General features: G+C 44.4%; 1 pseudogene; it reads right to left on the reverse strand.

Annotated features, from left to right (window-relative positions):
• Positions 1-13,981: 13,981 nt before the first annotated feature.
• On the reverse strand, positions 13,982-15,297 carry LOC136376448 (ribosome biogenesis protein NSA2 homolog; annotated as a pseudogene).
• Between the last annotated feature and the right edge of the window lie 5,427 nt (positions 15,298-20,724).

Below are 20,724 nucleotides of genomic sequence, written 5' to 3' on the forward strand. Positions count from 1 at the left end.
GCAATCCTTCAAGTCAATAATTACAGGGTGAAAATTCTATGAAATGGCAATAGGAGAAGGGAGTCCTAGCTGGAGAGGACCCATAATTTCCATAGTCTTATTTATTGCTCTCAAATCTTGTAATAGCCTTCAGTTTCCTGATTTCTTTTTAATAACAAATGTAGGCGGATTCCATGGGCTATTAGATGGTTCAATGTGCCCAAACTTTAACTGCTCTTGTACCAATCAGGCAGCTGCCTTAAGTTTCTCCAGAGAAAGGGGCCATTGGTCTACCCATACAGGATTATCTGATTTCCAAGTAATTGGGTCTGCACAATGCATTATTGGGGTAGCAGGAGCTACCAAGGCACTTATGCTAAATTTTGATATCCTAATCCATGCCTTTTGGTATTGGGTGCCACTTCTATGGAGGTGAGAATTCCCTGCTGTTCTTTTTTTTTAATTTTTTTTTATTTTTCTGAAGTTGGAAACAGGGAGGCAGTCAGACAGACTCCCGCATGTGCCCGACCGGGATCCACCTGGCACGCCCACCAGGGGGCAATGCTCTGCCCATCTGGGGCATCGCTCTGTTGCAACCAGAGCCATTCTAGCGCCTGAGGCAAAGGCCATGGAGCCATCCTCAGCGCCTGGGCCAACTTTGCTCCAGTGGAGCCTTGGCTGCGGGAGGGGAAGAGAGAGACAGAGAGGAAGGAGAGGGGGAGGGGTGGAGAAGCAGATGGGCGCTTCTCCTGTGTGCCCTGGCCAGGAATCAAACCCGGGAGTCGCCCTGGCCGGTTGGCTCAGCGGTAGAGCGTCGGCCTGGTGTGTGGGGGACCCGGGTTCGATTCCCGGCCAGGGCACATAGGAGAAGCACCCATTTGCTTCTCCACCCCTCCCTTTCCTCTTGTCTCTCTCTTCCCCTCCTGCAGCCGAGGCTCCATTGGAGCAAAGATGGCCCGGGCGCTGGGGATGGCTCCTTGGCCTCTGCCCCAGGCGCTGGAGTGGCTCTGGTCGCGGCAGAGCGACGCCCCGGAGGGGTAGATCGTCACCCCTGGTGGGCGTGCCGGGTGGATCCCGGTCGGGCGCATGCGGGAGTCTGTCTGACTGTCTCTCCCCGTTTCCAGCTTCAGAAGAAATACAAAAAAAAAACAAAAACAAAAAACAAAAAACAAAAAAAAAACCCGGGAGTCTTGCATGCCAGGCTGACACTCTAACACTGAGCCAACCGGCCAGGGCTCCCTGCTGTTCTTTCCTTAGTCCCTTAGTGGGCAAAAATCCTTGATCAAACATTTGAGTACTGATTAAACCATTAGGACTGACAAGCAATGCTCCCCTCTTTTTCAAAACATCTCTACCCCACAGATTAACTGGCAATCCAGGGAGCACATAAGGCTGAAAAAGTCCAGAATGACCTTCTTTATCTTCCCATTGTAAAAAATTAGAGCTTTGTTGAGGAGATTTACCCTGCCCAATACCTTGTAATTCTGTGGCTGCTGCATGAGTGGGCCAGGAAGGAGGCCAATGTAGCTTAGCAATAACAGATACATCAGCTCTAGTATCTAAAAGTCCTTTAAATTTATACCCTTGTATTGTTAGTTCTATTTCAGGGCATTCCTGACCTATTTTTTGAATCCAATTGGCAAAATCAGTGGAGCTGAATCCTCAAATTTTTCAGGGTTCTTTTTGCAAGGTTTGGTCTGAGAAGCAGAATTAGCATCCTTTTACTATTCTTCTAACTGCCTGAAGCAGCTTGAGACAAATTCTTAAAATGACTTATTAGGACCCTGCTTAATTTTGCTCAATTCCTTTGTTTTACCTACCTGAGTATAACCTTACACATAAACAAGACATTTTATGCATAAAAAACACAAGTATAACATATAACTTTGATTAATCCTAATATTTGAATTGCTATTTGGCTCCTAACTCTGAACACACCTCACAATGCACTAACCAAATCAGTAAGTCTTAAGGATCTACATTCTATTCTATTTAAATTTAAATGAGCCCTCCTTAGAAGTTCTAAAATAATTTTATATTTTAAATATTAGAGCCAGCATTTCCAATCTTTGCATGCAAGAAATCAATTCAGGCCTCAAAAACAGACACATTTAGACATTAAACAAAGACTTCACAGAAACAAGAATTAGATCAGGTGTCCCCAAACTACGGCCCGTGGGCCGCATGCGGCCCCCTGAGACCATTTATCCAGCCCCCCACCGCACTTCCGGAAGGGGCACCTCTTTCATTGGTGGTCAGTGAGAGGAGCACTGTATGTGGCGGCCCTCCAACAGTCTGAGGGACAGTGAACTGGCCCCCTGTGTAAAAAGTTTGGGGACCCGTGAATTAGATGAACCAGACAAACCAGAGAGAAACCTGGGATTTCAGAGCACAACCAGATTAGAAAGATACCTGCCTGATTTTAGTCAGGGCATTTTATGACAGAAGTACTGAAGGATGAGCCTAAACAAAATCTCCCTGAGAAAATTTGCTCTTGGCAGCTGCTGGGAAATTTTCCATAGTCAGATCCAACACGGGTCCCCTGCCTCAATTTCCTAGCAAAGAATAAGAAAAAAACAAAATGATAGTTCAGAAGATTGTAGTTAGAACATTAACCCCTATCTCAACGGCCTTTTCATGAAAGTCTGACTTCCACAGCAAATAATCACCCCCAGAGAGACAAGCACGAGCAATCGCCTTCCAGTCATTTGGGGGAAGAGCCTTTGCACTAATAGTATCTAATAAACCACGTGAAAAAGGGGAAGTAGGCCTATACTGAACACAAGCAAGTTTAAGCTCTTTCAGAGTTCTAAAAGGTACAGGTTCATGTTCTCTCACTAGTCTCCCTGTGTCATCCTGTCTTTCTACAACAGGAAAACAGGTAAAGCCATTTATTGTTTCCCTACATTTTGAGCCTGGTCTATAGATTGTTGGAGAGGGGATTTCCCAGATTTTGAGCCATAGACTCCGAAACCAGCCTGATAAGGGAACGGAGGAGCAGAGGGTTGAATGTAGAATGGAACCGAGGGCAGCAGAGGCCCCACAGCTAAGGCAGCCATAGCTGCAGATTTTTTATCCCCTGAGTCATCCTCAGACTCCAAGTTATCCTCGTATTCTCATCCCTCTGTTTCCAGCTCACCCTGATACTCTTCAGGCAACAATTTGTCCTCATACAGAAACATTTCTACAAAAAATTTCCTTATTTTTTACCCTAACTGCCCCATAATTTTTTACTTTCGACTACACTTTCCCCCAAAACGTTCTTTACTCACTGTACTCACTTCACTTGAGGAGTCCTATCACCTGCCTTCAGTTTAGTTTTCTCATACTCAAGTCTTCTGTTCAGGCGCCACTTGCCATGGACTAGTGTGGCTCCTAATTCTGGGTTTTGAATGAGAACGGTGGGGAATTAAGAAAATGTTAGGTTCAAGGAAGTGTGCTGTGGCTGCCAGAGTCTAACTCTTAGAAAAACAGGAGCAGGGAAGTGTTAAAAGGTCCCTGTGAGGCCGAGAACAAAGAGTTTAGCACAAAGTTGGACGACTATGAGTCAAAGACCCTTATTAGAAGTTTATGTTTGAAATTCTTCACTGAGCTATGCCCCCCCCCCCGTTGCTAGGCTGTGCGCGACCTCTCCCGCCCTTGTAAACGTTGCTTGCTTGCTCAGCCTAGATAGCCACCCTATAAAAAGGAGCCATTTTAGAAGCTCGGGGCTGCAGTGCTCCCTTGCGTGGGTTGCCTGCAGTCCCTGCGCAGGTTTGCAATAAAACTTATAAAATTTATTTTGGGTTTGCTGTGGTCTGTTTCCTGGGATGTAACACATGGAGGCCCCAGTGAGATAGGCCATGTAAGACCCCTCCTCACGGAGTGGACTGCAGCAGACGTTGGTAGCTGGCCAGCCTCCGGCAGTTGCCATTTGGAAACTGAATTTGGCTGATTCGAAACATTTGGAGTCTCGAGACTGTTTGGTAAGGAAGCTTCCTCTTTGAATATTTGGAAACAGAGCTCTAGTTAGAAAAGGGTGTAGTGGAGCAGGCAGGATGCCACCTGATTTCTCCCCACCTGGTCAGTCGGGGAATGCAGGACGCTGCCTTCTCCCTTTGGTTTTGGTTTAGAAGTTTTGTTTGTTTTGTGTGCATATTTGGTTTGTTTGTCTGCTTTGCCCATTGCTTCCTCACAGGATTCCTTCAAGAGTCAAGGGCCATGGGTCAGGGGCAATCTGCTGCCCTAAAGCCTCTTCAGTACTTGCTTAATAACTTTTCTGATTTCTCTCGCAGGGCACGAGACTATGGGACTCCTGTTGATTCCTCCACGTTGCGGACTCTTAGTGAACTAGAATGGCCAACTTAAGAGCAGACTGGCCAAACCAAGGATTGCTAGACCCATAGAAAACATAGAGAGTTTAGTGTACTATCACCAGCACCCACCTGCAGGCAGGTGGCACGGTCAGTATGCAGCCCAGTATAGCAGCAGAGGTAGAGAAAGAAAAGGCAGCCAGGCTGCAGCTGGCTGCAAGAGAAGCAGCAGGCTCCCCTCACAGTTTCAGGCACTTGCCCCTCCCCCTTGGGCACCGGCTCAAGGGCTGCGCCACTGCTTAGTCAGGCAAAAGATAACAGTGCAGTAAGCTAGAGGTTATCATCACCTTGCTACAGCCCCTGCCCTCCTCTGCTTTGGCTCCGGGAAATCTCCGCCTCCATGTGGTGCCAGATCCGAGGAGAAGATTTAGGGAATACGGCCCCTCCTAAACCCACTGCTTTAGCCATAATAGTCAAGAATTATAGGAAAAAGGTCCTCAGGGAATTATAGGGTTACTATGTTCCTGAGGAAATTGAGGCCATTCCTTATTTTTCTCTGAAAATCAGTAGTTCATTAGGAATAGTAGTTTATAATCTCTTGTTGTAAATCGTACTAAATTTATACTAATAGTAAAGCATATGAAACTGTATAGTCTGTCAAGTACAAAGACTTCCTTTTTGTACCAAGAATCTGTTGTTGTAAAAAAAAAACCAAAACATTTTCTATGTTAGAAATGTATATGTTATGTCAACAGTCTTTTGTTAATTCTCCTTTTCATTCGCTATTTCATAGCCTGTGATATTAAAATTTTAGTTTAAATATTAGGGGATAAGCCTTGGCCGGTTGGCTCAGTGGTAGAGCGTCGGCCTGGTGTGCGGGGGACCCGGGTTCGATTCCCGGCCAGGGCACATAGGAGAAGCGCCCATTTGCTTCTCCACCCCCCCCTCCTTCCTCTCTGTCTCTCTCTTCCCCTCCCACAGCCAAGGCTCCATTGGAGCAAAGATGGCCCGGGCACTGGGGATGGCTCCTTGGCCTCTGCCCCAGGCGCTAGAGTGGCTCTGGTCGTGGCAGAGCATCGCCCCTGGTGGGTGTGCCGGGTGGATCCCGGTCGGGCGCATGCGGGAGTCTGTCTGACTGTCTCTCCCCGTTTCCAGCTTCAGAAAGATACAAAATAAATAAATAAATAAATAAAAAATAAATAAATATTAGGGGATATATAATAATTCAGTAATTGTTAATTGCTCAATATTAGGTCACAAAACCCAGAGTAACAAATATTACTATTGATTAGCTTAATAGCAGAATTCTTAACATAATAGGTAGAAAAAAGAACTCTAAAGACATAATCCTGAACCTCCACCTGATTTCAGACCCTCCACAGTCTCCAACCATCTACCACCAGATCAAATCTTTTCTTTCCTTGGTCTAATAGGCTTCTTTAAATACAGGATTCCCAATTTTGTTCTCTTAGTCAAGCCCCTCAGTAAGATCTTCTGAGCATGGCTTTTAAGGTCTGTAGTGACCAAGAAAGTAACAGAAAAGGCAAATAAGGCCCAAAAGAAGTCAGGAAATACCAACTTTTGGCTCCAGTGCCCTAAGGGGCTTCATAGCATTTCATCAAGGCCCTGCTCCAGAGTGGAAAGAAAGGTCATTGAACTGAAGCCTGCCAGGCTTCCCAGTCCCAATGGTTGACACACCTGTGCTATGGAAAGGGGGACATGAGAAGGTAAGCTGCCCCCTTGCTCCATGGAGGGAGGGTTCAGTCTCTTCTAGCCCTGCTCTAGCTACCTGTGACCTGACCTTGCCCAGCGTGCTGGGAATTGCCACTGAAGGCCCAAGGACATCGTTCACGAGCCTAAGGTATTTCTTCCAAGTAGCAGATAAGCTAATCTCATTTCTTGTAAACACAAGGGCCATGTACTATGCCTTGCTCGAATATTTAAATTTTATTTATCCCTCAAAAATCTCTACTGTGGGTATTGACAGTCTGATTTTATTGCTTTATTTAATGTTTAGTATCTCCTTTATTTCTCTTATTTCAATGCCCCATGCCTATTATAGGCTGGGACCTGCTACTAATTCCAGCTAGAAGCAGTGGTCACTAGGACTTAAACTCTAACTGCAAAGTGTAGAAATGTAACACCCTTTCCCTAAGTACTTGCAGGTTTTATTTATTTATTTATTTTTAATTTATTTTTATTTTTTTTTATTTTTCTGAAGCTGGAAACGGGGAGAGACAGCCAGACAGACTCCCGCATGCGCCCGACCGGGATCCACCTGGCACGCCCACCAGGGGCGACGCTCTGCCCACCAGGGGGCGATGCTCTGCCCTTCCGGGGCATCACTGCCGCGACCAGAGCCACTCTAGCGCCTGGGGCAGAGGCCAAGGAGCCATCTCCAGCACCCGGGCCATCCTTACTCCAATGGAGCCTTGGCTGCGGGAGGGGAAGAGAGAGACAGAGAGGAGGGGGGGTGGAGAATCAAATGGGCGCTTCTCCTATGTGCCCTGGCCAGGAATCGAACCTGGGTCCCCCGCACGCCAGGCCAACGCTCTACCGCTGAGCCAACCGGCCAGGGCCAGTACTTGCAGGTTTTATAGGTTACTCAGCAAACTGTTCAAAGACTGTCCAAGAGGCACTTCTAGCAGTACACCACTCAAGGACTGACTCCCACGTAGACGAGTCCACACACCATGATCCTGACCACCCCCACTACTGCCAAGGTAGAAGGCATACTCGCCTGGATCCACTGCAGCCAGCTGAAGCTTGCAGACCCAGCAGAGACACCTTTGTGGACAGCGAAGACTGACCTTGCCAACCCTTGTAAGCTGACCCTGAGAAGGACAGCATGCCCTGCTTCAGCCACAAACCAGAAATTAACTGGTCCACGCATGGCTAATGCCTAAAGAAACTCACTAAAGACCTCCTTTTAATTAGACTTTGGGGAGGGAGGGAAACTAAGGTAAAGAAAAGCCAAGTAAGTCATCTTAAGGTTTAATGCATGTACTGCTATGAGTCATACAGAAAGGGGGTGTAGGCCCCTTGGCTGAGAGAGAAGCTACAGGGTTACAAGGTAAATGAAAATTATATATGTGCTTATAAATATCACTATAAAATAACCTGTGAATATTGGTCATGTGTCCAATAGGCTACTTATGAAAAGGACACCTCCAAAAAGCAATCTTTTTTATTTATTTATTTATTTATTTTTTGTATTTTTCTGAAGCTGGAAACGGGGAGAGACAGTCAGACAGACTCCCGCATGCGCCCGACCGGAATCCACCTGGCACGCCCACCAGGGGCGACGCTCTACCCACCAGGGGGCGATGCTCTGCCCCTCCAGGCATCGCTCTGCCATGACCAGAGCCACACTAGTGCCTGGGGCACAGGCCAAGGAGCCATCCCCAGCGCCCGGGCCATCTTTGCTCCAATGGAGCCTTGGCTGTGGGAGGGGAAGAGAGAGACAGAGAGGAAGGGGGGGGTGGAGAAGCAAATGGGCGCTTCTCCTGTGTGCCCTGGCTGGGAATCGAACCCGGGTCCCCCACACGCCAGGCCGATGCTCTACCGCTGAGCCAACTGGCCAGGACCCAAAAAGCAATCTTTAAAAGAGAATTACTTATTACTGATTTAGTCCTCACTAAAGATTAAGGTTTTAGAAATTAAGAATTCTAATAAATTGGAAAGGAATTGTATGGTTTTAATAATATAAGGTATAGAGGTACTTTTAAAAGGAAAAGAAAAAATAAGTTATTGTGAAAGCTGGTTATATATGAATAGTTAAAAAAGTTCATAAAAGTTGAAGGTTTATGTAAGTTGCAAAAGGTTTGTGCAAGTTTTAAGAAATTAGTACAAAAAAGAAAATACGAGGCAGAAAGAAATTAGTATAAAAATTTATTCTCTTCATCCCCTTAGCTCACTACATTACTTACTGCTCTTACCGGACCCCTCATTTGGCTTATAGTAGGGGGGTCACCATTAGTCCATATATTATCAACTGCCTCATGCAATATGTACAAAAGAAAATTCAAGCCATAAAGCTTGTAGTACTAAGGGCACACTATCAGCGTGCCAGCACATACTAGGGAGGACTCCTGACCCAATTAGCTTATAGCTACAGCTAAAGTAGAAAATTCTCATAAGCCCCAGCCTTATACCATTCTCCCCACTGATGAAGAATCAAGGGTTTGATTTATGCCCAAAAGAAATGGGGGAATGTTAGGTTCAAGGAAGTGTGCTGTGGCTGCCAGAGTCTAACTCTTAGAAAAACAGGAGCAGGGAAGTGCTAACAAGGTCCCTGTGAGGCCGAGAACAAAGAGTTCAGCACAAAGTTGGGCAACTATGAGTCAAAGACCCTTATCAGAAGTTTATGTTTGAAATTCTCCACTGAGCTATGCACCCCCCATTGCTATGCTGTGCACGACCTCTCTAGCGAATAGCTAACTGCCATATCTGCTCAGCCTAGATAGCCATCCTATAAAAAGGAGCCATTTTAGCCCTGGCCGGTTGGCTCAGCGGTAGAGCGTCGGCCTAGCGTGCGGAGGACCCGGGTTCGATTCCCGGCCAGGGCACACAGGAGAAGCGCCCATTTGCTTCTCCACCCCTCCGCCGCACTTTCCTCTCTGTCTCTCTCTTCCCCTCCCGCAGCCAGGGCTCCATTGGAGCAAAGATGGCCCGGGCGCTGGGGATGGCTCTGTGGCCTCTGCCCCAGGCGCTAGAGTGGCTCTGGTCGCAATATGGCGATGCCCAGGATGGGCAGAGCATCGCCCCCTGGTGGGCAGAGCGTCGCCCCTGGTGGGCGTGCCGGGTGGATCCCGGTCGGGCGCATGCGGGAGTCTGTCTGACTGTCTCTCCCCGTTTCCAGCTTCAGAAAAAATGAAAAAAAAAAAAAAAAAAAGGAGCCATTTTAGAAGCTCGGGGCTGCAGTGCTCCCTTGCGTGGGTTGCCTGCAGTCCCTGCGCAGGTTTGCAATAAAACTTGTAAAATTCACTTTGGGTTTGCTGTGGTCTGTCTCCTGGGATGTAACAAAAACAGATTCATTAAGAAAGAAAAAAGGATGGGACAGGGAGGATTCTTCAATGCTGATGGCAATATCCGAGTACCCCATAGCCCCAGTTTGCTTTATTATATAGCCATATGCAAATCAAGGAAGTCCTTGATACAAAGTTATACATCTGAGGCTAAAACAGGAACTCTCCCAAGGCATAAACAGGAATCCCCCCACCATGCATAAGTGAAATCAACCAACATTTAAACAAACAAAGAGTAAGAGGCAGGGCATGTAAATTGCTTCCAGCAACTTAAACAAGCAAATGAAGTGGGTACAAATACTCAGCATCATAGCCAATATGGAGGTGAAGGGGGGAGAACTTAGCCTTTTGCTATGCTAAGCCTCGAATCCACAAAGGCTTTTTGCCATTTACCGTCCATAACAAAGTTTGATGCATATGGAGTGTTAACGTCCATCCTAAAGTCTCTGGAATTATGATTCTTTTATCTGGCAGGACCTACCAGCTATCAGCCCTTTTGGCAGCCTTCTTCTCTTGGGTTAAAGCAGTTTCTTCTTGAGTGTAGCAAGTGGTGTCTGGAAAATTCAGGCAAAGGCAAAGTCACTAAAACTTGTAGAGGCCCTACTGGTTTTATGGCTACTACTCGGGCCTCTAGGTCCTCTGCTTGGTTCCGACGAGCTTTTTTGGAATCTCCTTTTTGGTGCCTTTTACAGTGAATGATTGCTACAACTGAGGGGAGTTGGATTGCTTCTAATAAGGCTAAAATTTCTTCTTTGTTTTTGATGTCCTTCCAAGCTGAGGTAAGGAGTCCCCTTTCTTTTCTTTTTTAAAATTAATTTATTTACTTTAATTTATTGTGTTTACTACATAGATTTAAGTGTCCCACCGAGTGCATCCTCCCCATCCCCGTGTTCCCCTCAACCTCTCCTTTGCCCTCTCCCCTCCACATCCTCCCCCCTTCCCTCCAGGATTTGCTTTCCTGCTCTCTATAATACTGTGTTATGTATATATAATTTCACCAATCTCTTTCTCTTCTCTGATCCCATCCTCTCATCCCCTTTCCCTCTGTCTGCTTTCCCTCTGGTCCCTTTGATCCCGCCTCTGTCTCTATTCTGCTCTTCAGTTCACATTGTTCATTGGATTCCTCAAATGAGTGAGGTCATATGATATTTTTCTTTCTCTGCTTGGCTTATTTCACTTAACATAATAGTTTCCAGGTTCATCCATGTTGTTGCAAAAAGTAAGATTTCCTTCTTTTTCACGGCCCCATAGTATTCCATTGTGTATATGTACCACTGCTTTTTAATCCACTCGTCCACTGACAGACACTTGGGCTGTTTCCAGATCTTGGCTATTGTAAACAATGCATTAGGTCGGACATTAACACTCCAAATGCATCAAGCTTTCCACTCGGGAAAATCCAATCTATTGTAAGCAATGCTGCAATAAACATGGGGATGCATTTCTTCTTTTGAATCAGTGATTAGGTATTCTTAGGATATATTCCTAAAAGTGGGATGGCTCGTTAAAAAGCAGTTCCATTTTTAATTTTTTGAGGAATCTCCATACTGTTTTCCACAGTGGCTGCACCAGTCTGCATTCCCACCAGCAGTGCAGGAGGGTTCCCTTTCTCCACATCCTCGCCAGCACTTACTATGCATTTTTTTGTTAATGAGCGCCATTCTGACTGGTGTGAGGTGATATCTCATTGTGGTTTTAATTTGCATTTCTATAATGATTAATGATGTTGAACATTTTTTCATCTGCCTATTGGCCATCTGTATGTCCTCTTTGGAGAAGTGTCTATTCATTTCTTCTGCCCATTTTTTGCTTGGATTTTTTACCTTCCTGGTGTTCAATTTTACAAGTTCTTTATAAATTTTGGTTATTAACCCCTTATCAGACGTATTGTCAAATACATTCTTCCATTGTGTGGTTTGTCCTTTTATTTTGTTCATATTGTGCAAAAGCTTTTTAGTTTGATATAGTCCCAGTTGTTCATCCTGTCCTTTATTTCACTTGCCCATGGAGACAAATCAACAAATATATTGTTGCTAGAGATGTCAGAGAGCATACTGCCTATGTTTTCTTCTAAGATGCTTATGGTTTCACGACCTACATTTAAGTTTTTTATTCATTTTGAGTTTATTTTTGTGAATGTTGTAAGTTGATGGTCTAGTTTAATTTTTTTGCAGGTAGCTGTCCAATTTTCTCAACACCATTTGTTAAAGAGAATGTCTTTATTCCATTGTATGCTATTACCTCCTTTGTCGAATATCAATTGTCCATAAAGGTGTGGGTTTATTTCTGAGTTCTCTGTTCTGTTCCATTGATCTATATGCCTGTTCTTATGCTAGTACCAAGCTGTTTTGAGTACAATGGCCTTGTAGTATAACTTGACATCCAGAAGTGTGATACCACCCACTTTATTCTTCTTTTTTAAGATTGTTGAGGCTATTTGTGGTTTTTTTTGGTTTCATATAAATTTTTGGAATATGTGTTCTATATCTTTGAAGTATGTCATTGGTATTTTAATAGGAATTGTATTGAATTTATAAATTGCTTTGGGTAATATTCTTCCTATCCATGAACACGGTATATGCATCCACTTGTTTGTATCTTCCTTGATTTCTTTTATCAGTGTTTTATAATTTCCTGAGTACAAGTCTTTAACCTCCTTAGTTAAATTTATTCCTAGGTACTTTATTTTCATTGTTGCAATAGTGAAGGGGATTATTTTCTTAATTTCTCTTTCAGACAGTTCATTGTTGGTGTATAAAAATACCTCTGATTTCTGAATATTAATTTTATATACTGCCACCTTGCTGAATTCATTTATCAGGTCCAGTAGTTTTTTTTTTTTCTTTTCTGAAGCTGGAAACGGGGAGAGACAGTCAGACAGACTCCCGCATGCGCCCGACCGGGATCCACCCGGCACGCCCACCAGGGGCAAAGCTCTGCCCACCAGGGGGCGATGCTCTGCCCCTCCGGGGCATCGCTCTATTGCAACCAGAGCCACTCTAGCACCTGGGGCAGAGGCCAAGGAGCCATCCCCAGCGCCCGGGCCATCTTTGCTCCAATGGAGCCTCGGCTGCGGGAGGGGAAGAGAGAGACAGAGAAGAAGGAGAGGAGGAGGGGTGGAGAAGCAGATGGGCGCTTCTCCTGTGTGCCCTGGCTGGGAATCGAACCCGGGACTTCTGCACGCCAGGCCGACGCTCTACCACTGAGCCAACCGGCCAGGGCCAGGTCCAGTAGTTTTTTGACTGTGACTTTAGGGTTTTCTATGAACAGTATCATATCATCAGCAAATAATGATAGTTTTACTTCTTTTCCAATTTGGATGCCTTTTATTTCTTCTTCTTATCTGATTGCTGTGGCTAGGACTTCCAGAACTATGTTGAATAAGAGTGGTGAAAGGGGGCACCCCTGCCTTGTTTCTGATCTTAAGGGGATTGCTTTTAATTTTTTCCCATTGATTATAATGTTGGCTGTGGGATTGTCATAGATGGCCTTTATCATGCTGAGGTATGTTCCCTGTATTCTCACATTGCTGAGAGTTTTGGATCATAATGGGTGCTGGATTTTTATCAAATGCTTTTTCTGCATCTATTGATATTATCATGTGATTTTTCTCCTTCCTTTTGTTTATATGATAAATCACATTGATTGATTTGCAAATATTGTACCAGCCTTGCCTCCCCAGAATAAATCCCACTTGATCATGATGTATGATTTTTTTCAGATATTGCTGGATCTGGTTTGCTAATATTTTGTTTAGAATTTTAGCATTTAAATTCATCAGGGATATTGGCCTATAGTTTTCTTTCTTTGTATTGTCTTTGCCTGGTTTTGGAATAAGGATTATGCTTGCTTCATAAAAGGAGCATGGAAGTCTTCCCTCCTCTTGAATTTTTTGAAATAGCTTGAGAAGGATAGAAGTTAGTTCTTCTTTGAATATTTGGTAGAATTCACCTGTGAAGCCATCTGGCCCAGGGCTTTTTGTTGGGAGTGTTTTGCTAACTGTTTCAATCTCATTTGTTTTAATTGGTCTGTTTAGATTTTCTGTTTCTTCCAGATTAACTTTTGAAAGATTATATGTTTCAAGGAATTTGTCCATTTCACCTAGGTTATCTAATTTTTTGGCATACAGTTCTTCATAGTATTTTCTTACAATCCTTTGAATTTCTGCTGTGTCAGTTGTTACTTCTCCACTTTCATTTCTAATTTTATTTATTTGAGTCCTCTTTCTTTTTTCTTGGTGAGTCTGGTTAAAGGTTCATCAATCTTGTTTACCTTTTCAAAGAACCAGCTATTAGTTTTGTTAATCTTCTGTATTTTTTTTTGTTTTTTTTTTGTTTTTTAGCCTCTATGTCATTTATTTCCACTCTGATCTTTATTATTTCCTTCCTTCTACTTCCTCTAGGCTTTACTTGCTGTTCTTTTTCTAATTCTTTTAGATACAGGATTAAGTTGTTTATTTGAGCTTTTTCTTGCTTCTTAAGGAATGCCTGTAATGCTATGAACTTCTCTCTCGGGACTGCTTTTGCTGTGGCCATAAATTTTGAGTTGTTGTATGTTCATTTTCATTTGTTTCAAGGAAATTTTTTATTTTTTCCTTGATCTCATTGTTAACCCATTCCTTATTTAATAACATGCTATTTAGTTTCCAAATGTTTGAATGTTTTTCAGTTTTTTTGTTTTTTTTTTGGTAAAACTGGGTTATTTTAAAGTTCTTTACAATAGAATAAATAGTTCTCAGGATGACTGGAGACATGGAAGCTGTGTGATAGTACTCAGAAACACCACAGTAAAGGAGTTCTGATTGGTGCATAGTCTTTAACAATTGTAAGGAATTACTTGTATCAAACTTCTTTCAGATCAGTAAGACTGCATTTATGCATCCATCATTTTGTGGATTGTTGGTAACCTGGGCATATTTTCCTTTGGTAATAACACCCAAAGTTGTATTAAGTGGGGATGAGGGATTCTTATTTACACCAAGTATTGGCAGGCAAAAGGTGGCTTTCAGTTCAGGATGTGTTACATGGGCCTTCTTGAAACGTAAGCCCATTGGCCTAATGAATCTTTCATATTTAGGTGATTTTCAAGTAAATCCATCTCCAACAAAGCAGACTTTGGTAACCATCCTCTTTCATGCTTTTTTCTTTCTCTTTCCTGTTCGAATAACTTTTAATATCTCTGTTTCTCCCTGGGCACAAACTTTGCGCAAAGGGACTTCCCATTTTCCTGCTTTCTCTTTTCGTTGTTGCTTAATCATATTGGAAAGACTTTAGCTCAGGACTGTCCCTCTCTGTTCAATAGATATGCAGGTACTGCTCCCTGTGGAGTCTTGTCATTATTCTTTTGTTTGGTATTTCTCTTTTCATGCTTTTTTTTTTTTTTACAGAGACAGAGAGAGAGAGTCGAGAGAGGGATAGACAGGGACAGACAAACAGGAATGAAGAGATGAGAAGCATCAATCATTAGTTTTTCATTGCGCATTGCAACACCTTAGTTGTTCATTGATTGCTTTCTCATATGTGCCTTGACCGTGGGCCTTCAGCAGACTGAGTAGCCCCTTGCTGGAGCCAGCGACCTTGGGTCCAAGCCGGTGAGCTTTTTGCTCAAACCAGATGAGCCCGCGCTCAAGCTGGCAACCTCGAGGTCTCAAATCTGGGTCTTCCGCATCCCAGTCCGACACTCTATCTACTGCGCCACTGTCGGTCAGGCTTTTCATACATCTTACTAGTCTTTTTCATTTGTATTTTCTCAGCATGGCGCTGTTTATGGTAGAGCTTAACCTTCAGACCAATCATCTTTTTTGCCTTCTTTGAATGTTCATGAGCCTCTCGACCTTCTCTCTTTCTCTTTTTCTCATGGTAATCCAAATGATAGCCATAGCATTTGCGGTATAACTCAATATATTCATTTTGTGGCATGGTTACGGTCGTTGAGCCTCCGGGCACACTCCCCCCAGCGCGACAAACCGCTCAACTTTCAGGTGTCAGAGGCTCATGAACCTACTTCACGTAACTCTGTTTTTCTATTGTAGTTGATTTCTAGTTTCATGCCATTGTGATCAGAGAAGATACTTGATATTTCAATCTTCTTAAATTTATTGAGACTCATTTTGTGTCCTAACATGTGATCTATCCTAGAGAACATACCATAAGCACTCGAAAAGAATATATGCTCTGCTGCTTTAGGACGAAAGGTTCTGAAGATATCTGTTAAATCCAGTTGATCTAGTGTGTCCTTTAAGGCTGCTGTTTCTTTGTTAATTTTCTTTCTTGAGGATCTATCCATTGATGTTAGTGGGGTATTGAAATCCCCTACTATTATAGTATTGCTGTTGATCTCACCCTTTTTGTCCATCAAAATCTGCTTTATATATTTAGGTGCTCCTATATTAGGTGCATAGATATTTATAATTGTTGTATCTTCCTGTTGGATTGCTCCCTTTATCATTATATTGTGATCTTCTTTATCCCTTACTATATATAGCCTTTGCTTCAAAGTCTATTTTGTCAGATATAAGTATTGCTACCCCAGCTTTTATTTTCATGAAAAAATTTTTTCCATCCCTTTACTTTCACTCTGTGTGTATCTTTTGTTTTGAGGTGGGTCTCTTGTAGACAGCATATGTACAGATCCTGTTTTCTTATCCACACAGCTACCCTATGTCTTTTGATTGGAGCATTTTATCCATTTACATTTAAGGTTGTTATTGATATGTAGTTGTTTATTGCCATTTTTTTAAAATTTTAATTTATTTTATTTTTGTGGCAGAGACAGAGAGAGAGAGAGTTAGAGAGAGGGACAGACAGGAAGGGAGAGAGATGAGAAACATCAATTCTTCGTTGCTGCTCCTTAGTTGTTCATTGATTGATTTCTCATATGTGCCTTGACCGTGGGGCTACAGCAGACCGAGTGACCCCTTGCTCCAGCCAGTGACCTTGGGTTCAAGCTGGTGGGCTTTTCCTCAAACCAGATGAGCCCGCACTCAAGCTGGCGACCTTGGTGTCTCGAACCGGGATCCCCCACGTCCCAGTCCGACGCTCTATCCACTGCGCCACCGCCTGGTCAGGCTGTTTATTGCCATTTTATTTTTTAAATCTACATTCCTCTTTTACTAGATGTCCCCCCTTTGTTCTGTTTACAACAGCCTCCTTGATAAGGATTTTGGTAGCTGCTATGGCCCACAGGCAGCAGGCCATCCGGCTGCAACAGGGTCTAGCCGTTTTGACAGGTATACAACCAGTTGTTTCTGTGGTCCTAAGGGCTGAGTTAAGACCCCTTTTGCAATTCCCTGAGCCTCATGGATGAATAACTGGAAGGGCTTGGAGACATCAGGCAGGGCAAGAACAGGGGCAGAAGTCAGGGCCTTCTTAAGGTCCTCAAAGGCTTTTTGCTCAGTCTCAGTCTATTCTAAGGGTTGTGACCCATCTGATAAAGCATAGAGAGGCTTTGCTAACTCAGCAAAACCTAGAATCTATAGTCTGCAATATTTTACCGCCCTGAGGAATTCCCTACTTGCCTTTTAGTTGTTGGAGTGGGGATCTGGAGTATGGCCTTAATGTCTTAGTGATACAGAGTCCTTTGCCCTTCTTTCACCCTGTAGCCTAAATAAGTAAACTCTGAAGTGCAGAGTTGTGCCTGTTTTGACGGACAATCGGTACCCTAGTGCTTGGAGCGAGACGAGAAGGTCTCGAGTTGCCTTGATGCAGCGCTCTTCTGTGGCTGCTGCCAATAGTAGGTCATCTATGTACTAGAGTAGGGTATAGTCTTGGTGTTTCTGCTGGAAGGCTACTAGGTCTGTGCTTAGGGCTTCATCAAAATAGTAGGAGAGTTCTTGAAGCCCTGGGGCAGTTTGGTCCATGTTAGTTGGCCAGAGAATTCTCCTGCTGGGTCCACCCACTCAAAGGCAAAAATGGGCTGACTTTTAGAGGCTAGTGGGACACTAAAGAAAACATCTTTGAGGTCCAAGACTGTAGACCTGATGCTGAGGATGCAGGAGTCTGAGCAAGGCATATGGGTTAGGGACTGTGGGGTGTATGGTCTCTACCCGCTTGTTAACTTCCCAAAGGTCCTAGACCTGCTGGTAGTCTTTTGTTCTGGGCTTTAGGACCGGCAATAAAGGAGTGTTCCATGGGGATTAGAAGGGTACCAAGATTCCTGCTTCCTTGAGATGCCGCCATATGTGGACAGCTATTCCCTCTTTTGCCTCGCTTCCCTGGGGGCCCTTTTCCTTTACGTGTACTAGCTTCCTGGAGTGCTGCTCCTATTACTCTAGTAATCTTTTTGTCTTGTTTTTCTCAATTGTGTCCCTGTTATTGAAGACTTTCTGAGCTATTGTAACTAATTGGGACCTGTTCTTGCCTTTGCACCCCTCTAGTTTCTGGAGTTTCTTTTTAATGTCAGGGCAGACTGCATCCCAAAAGCCAAATTAACAGCCGTACTGTTCTCAGGTGTGTCCAGATTTATAGGGGTATACACCTGGTACGCTTCACAGAGGCGTTCAAGAAATGCCACAGGGGATTCCTGCGGATCTTGGGTAATTTCAGAGATCTTCAGAAGGTTGGTAGGCTTTCAGGTTGCAGCTTTTAGCCCAGTGCTTCGGGTTGGGGTCAGTTCCCAAAGGGAAGCCTGTCTGAGGGGCAAGATAGGATCCCCTCTTTTCCCATGTCCAGACCCACTCTGGGTGTGGGAGGGGATGTAACATTGGAGGTTACAGCCCTCTCCTGAAGGTCTTGTGCAGGCTCAGGGGCCACAACCCGGGGATTACAAGGGGGGCAAGTCAGTTTTCTCAGGAGGTTCTGCAAGAACCCGGGGTCAGGGGTTTTCTTTTTATCCCATTTTTCTTCTTTATTTAGGTCAGGCCAAACCAGGAAGATGTAGCTTCTCTGTATTGAACATGTTTTTAGCCACAGGGGTGGGTGCATTGTCAAATTTAGCTATTGATCAATGTAGGGAAATTGATCAGGGTGGCCTGGGTCTCCAGTCACAATATTCCAGACCGCCCTTACAACCGGGGATTAAAAGTCCAGGTGTCTGGCCACCCAACTCTAAATGTGGGCCATTCTAATTCACAGAGTGTGTGAAGTCTTCCTTTTGACCACTTAATCCCATAATCACTGTTGTCTTCATAGGCTTCATTAAAGTGCCTTAGTAGACAACTGAAGCCTGACCAGGTGGTGGTGCAGTGGATAGAGCATCGGACTGGGATGTGGAAGACCCAGGTTCGAGACCCCGAGGTCCCCAGCTTGAGTGCGGGCTCATCTGGTTTGAGCAAAAGCCCACCAGTTTGAACCCAAGGTCACTGGCCCCAGCAAGGGGTTACTTGGTCTGCTGAAGGCCTGCGGTCAAGGCACATATGAGAAAGCAATCAATGAACAACTAAGGTGTTGCAACGCTCAACGAAAAACTAATGATTGATGCTTCTCATCTCTCTCCGTTCATGTCTGTCTGTCCCTCTCTATCCCTCTCTCTGACTCACTGTCTCTGTAAAAATTAAAAAAATAAATAAATAAAATAAAAGAGTCTGGAAAAAAAAAAAAGGAGACAACTGAAGGGAGTCTTTGTGCATTTGGCCCTCCACCTGTGTTTAGTTCTTAGGGCACCGGCAGTTTGCAAAATTAAAACCATCTGGAAAGAGGCAAGAATCAGCACATCGATTAAGGACAAGAAAGAGCACAGAGATAAGAACTAGTACCCAGAACAAAGGATATTTAAGTACAGTAGTGTCAAACATCATACAAGAGCAGAGGCAGGAGCCAACAAAAAGGACAATTTCCTCTGGGGAAAAGTCCGACAGAGTGCCTTAAAGCTAGAGGTCTTGGATCCAAGAGAAGAGATCTAATGGGTCCGAGGAGAGTGGCCCAAACCAAGAAATGTCGCGAGAGACTCTTTGTATGAAAAGGGAGAATCTGCCTGACCTGTGGTGGCGCAGTGGGATAAAGCATCGACCTGGAACACTGAGGTTGCCGGTTCGAAACCCTGGGCTTGCCTGGTCAAGGCACATATGGGAGTTGATGCTTCCTGCTCCTCCTCCTTCTCTCTCTCTCTCTCTCTCTCTCTCTCTCTCACTCCTCTCTCTCTAAAAATCAATAAATAAAATTTAAAAAAAAAGTACTGGTGCCTGGGTTCCACCCTCACCATTAAAAAATATATATATTTTATATATATATATATAAAAGAAAAGAAAAGGGAGAATCTATAGAACAATTTACCATTTACCTTTATACTTGGCTTTTTTTTTTTTTTTTTTTGTATTTTTTCGAAGTTAGAAGTGGGGAGGCAGTCAGACAGACTCCCACATGCACCCGATTGGGATCCACCTGCATGCCCACTAGGGGGTGATGATCTGGGGCGTTGCTCCTCTGCAACTGGAGCCATTCTAGTGCCTGAGGCGGAGGACATGGAGCCATCCTCAGCGCCTGGGCCAACTTTGCTCCAATGAAGCCTTGGCTGTGGGAGGGGAAGAGAAAGATAGAGAGAAAGGAGAAAGGGAAGGGTGGAGAAGCAGATGGGCGCTTTTCTGTGTGCCCTGACCGGGAATTGAACCCGGGACTTCCACACGGCGGGCCGACACTCTATCACTGAGCCAACATGGCTATGCTTGGCTTTTGAACACAGTTCAACGGACAAAGGAATGGAGTGCCCCGTGAGGAGCCTCTCAGGTGCTCACTTGGCTGCATCCCTTGCAGGAGCTTAGGTGCCTCTTAGCAATTGGTGGATTGGTATAAAGCCTCAACTCAGATCAAAGAGTGTCTGATACCACCCTAAGCCATATGAGGATCTCCACAGAACCGCAGGTTAGAACCCACTCAGACTCCGTAGTTATTCACCATGGAGCTACGAACTGGAGACTCAGGTGCAGGCACCAGAGGTCCCATTAACGCACTAATCACTCAGAGGTTGTAGTGTGGAGACCAAATAATAGTAGCATAAAGACTTAGATCTCAACAAGACAGAAACAAATAAGAAACAGACAATGTCAACTAAAATGAGAACAACCTTCTGTTGTTCTTAATTCCTCACCTAACCAGAATTCTTTCCTTTGAGTTCTGGCATCTAAAACTCTCTGCCAACATCTCAGCCTTGGAGAGCCTATTGTGTGAGTGTGATTGCGTCCAATCCTCAATTGCAACAGTCCTTGACTAGTCCCATAAAACCAAGAGCTCTCAACAGTAAAGCAAAAGATTTCCCGCTCTACTTTACTTTTCTTACCTCCAGAGGTCAGCTTGTGCTCCTCGGGTTCCTTGCCAAATTTTGGACTGAGGTGTCTGCCAAGAAATTGTCTGCAACCCACTGGATAGCTGGATTCCTGGAATATCTCAGGGGCGTTGCTCCTAGAGATCCAGCGGGGTTGGGCCACCTCCCAGAGAGGCCAGTTGGCCGGGATGTCTCAATCCAGTGACATGGAGTACTGGGGATCTTGCTGTGGC

The sequence above is a fragment of the Saccopteryx leptura genome, chromosome 6, assembly GCF_036850995.1.
Source record: "Saccopteryx leptura isolate mSacLep1 chromosome 6, mSacLep1_pri_phased_curated, whole genome shotgun sequence".
In the NCBI taxonomy this organism is placed as follows: domain Eukaryota; kingdom Metazoa; phylum Chordata; class Mammalia; order Chiroptera; family Emballonuridae; genus Saccopteryx; species Saccopteryx leptura.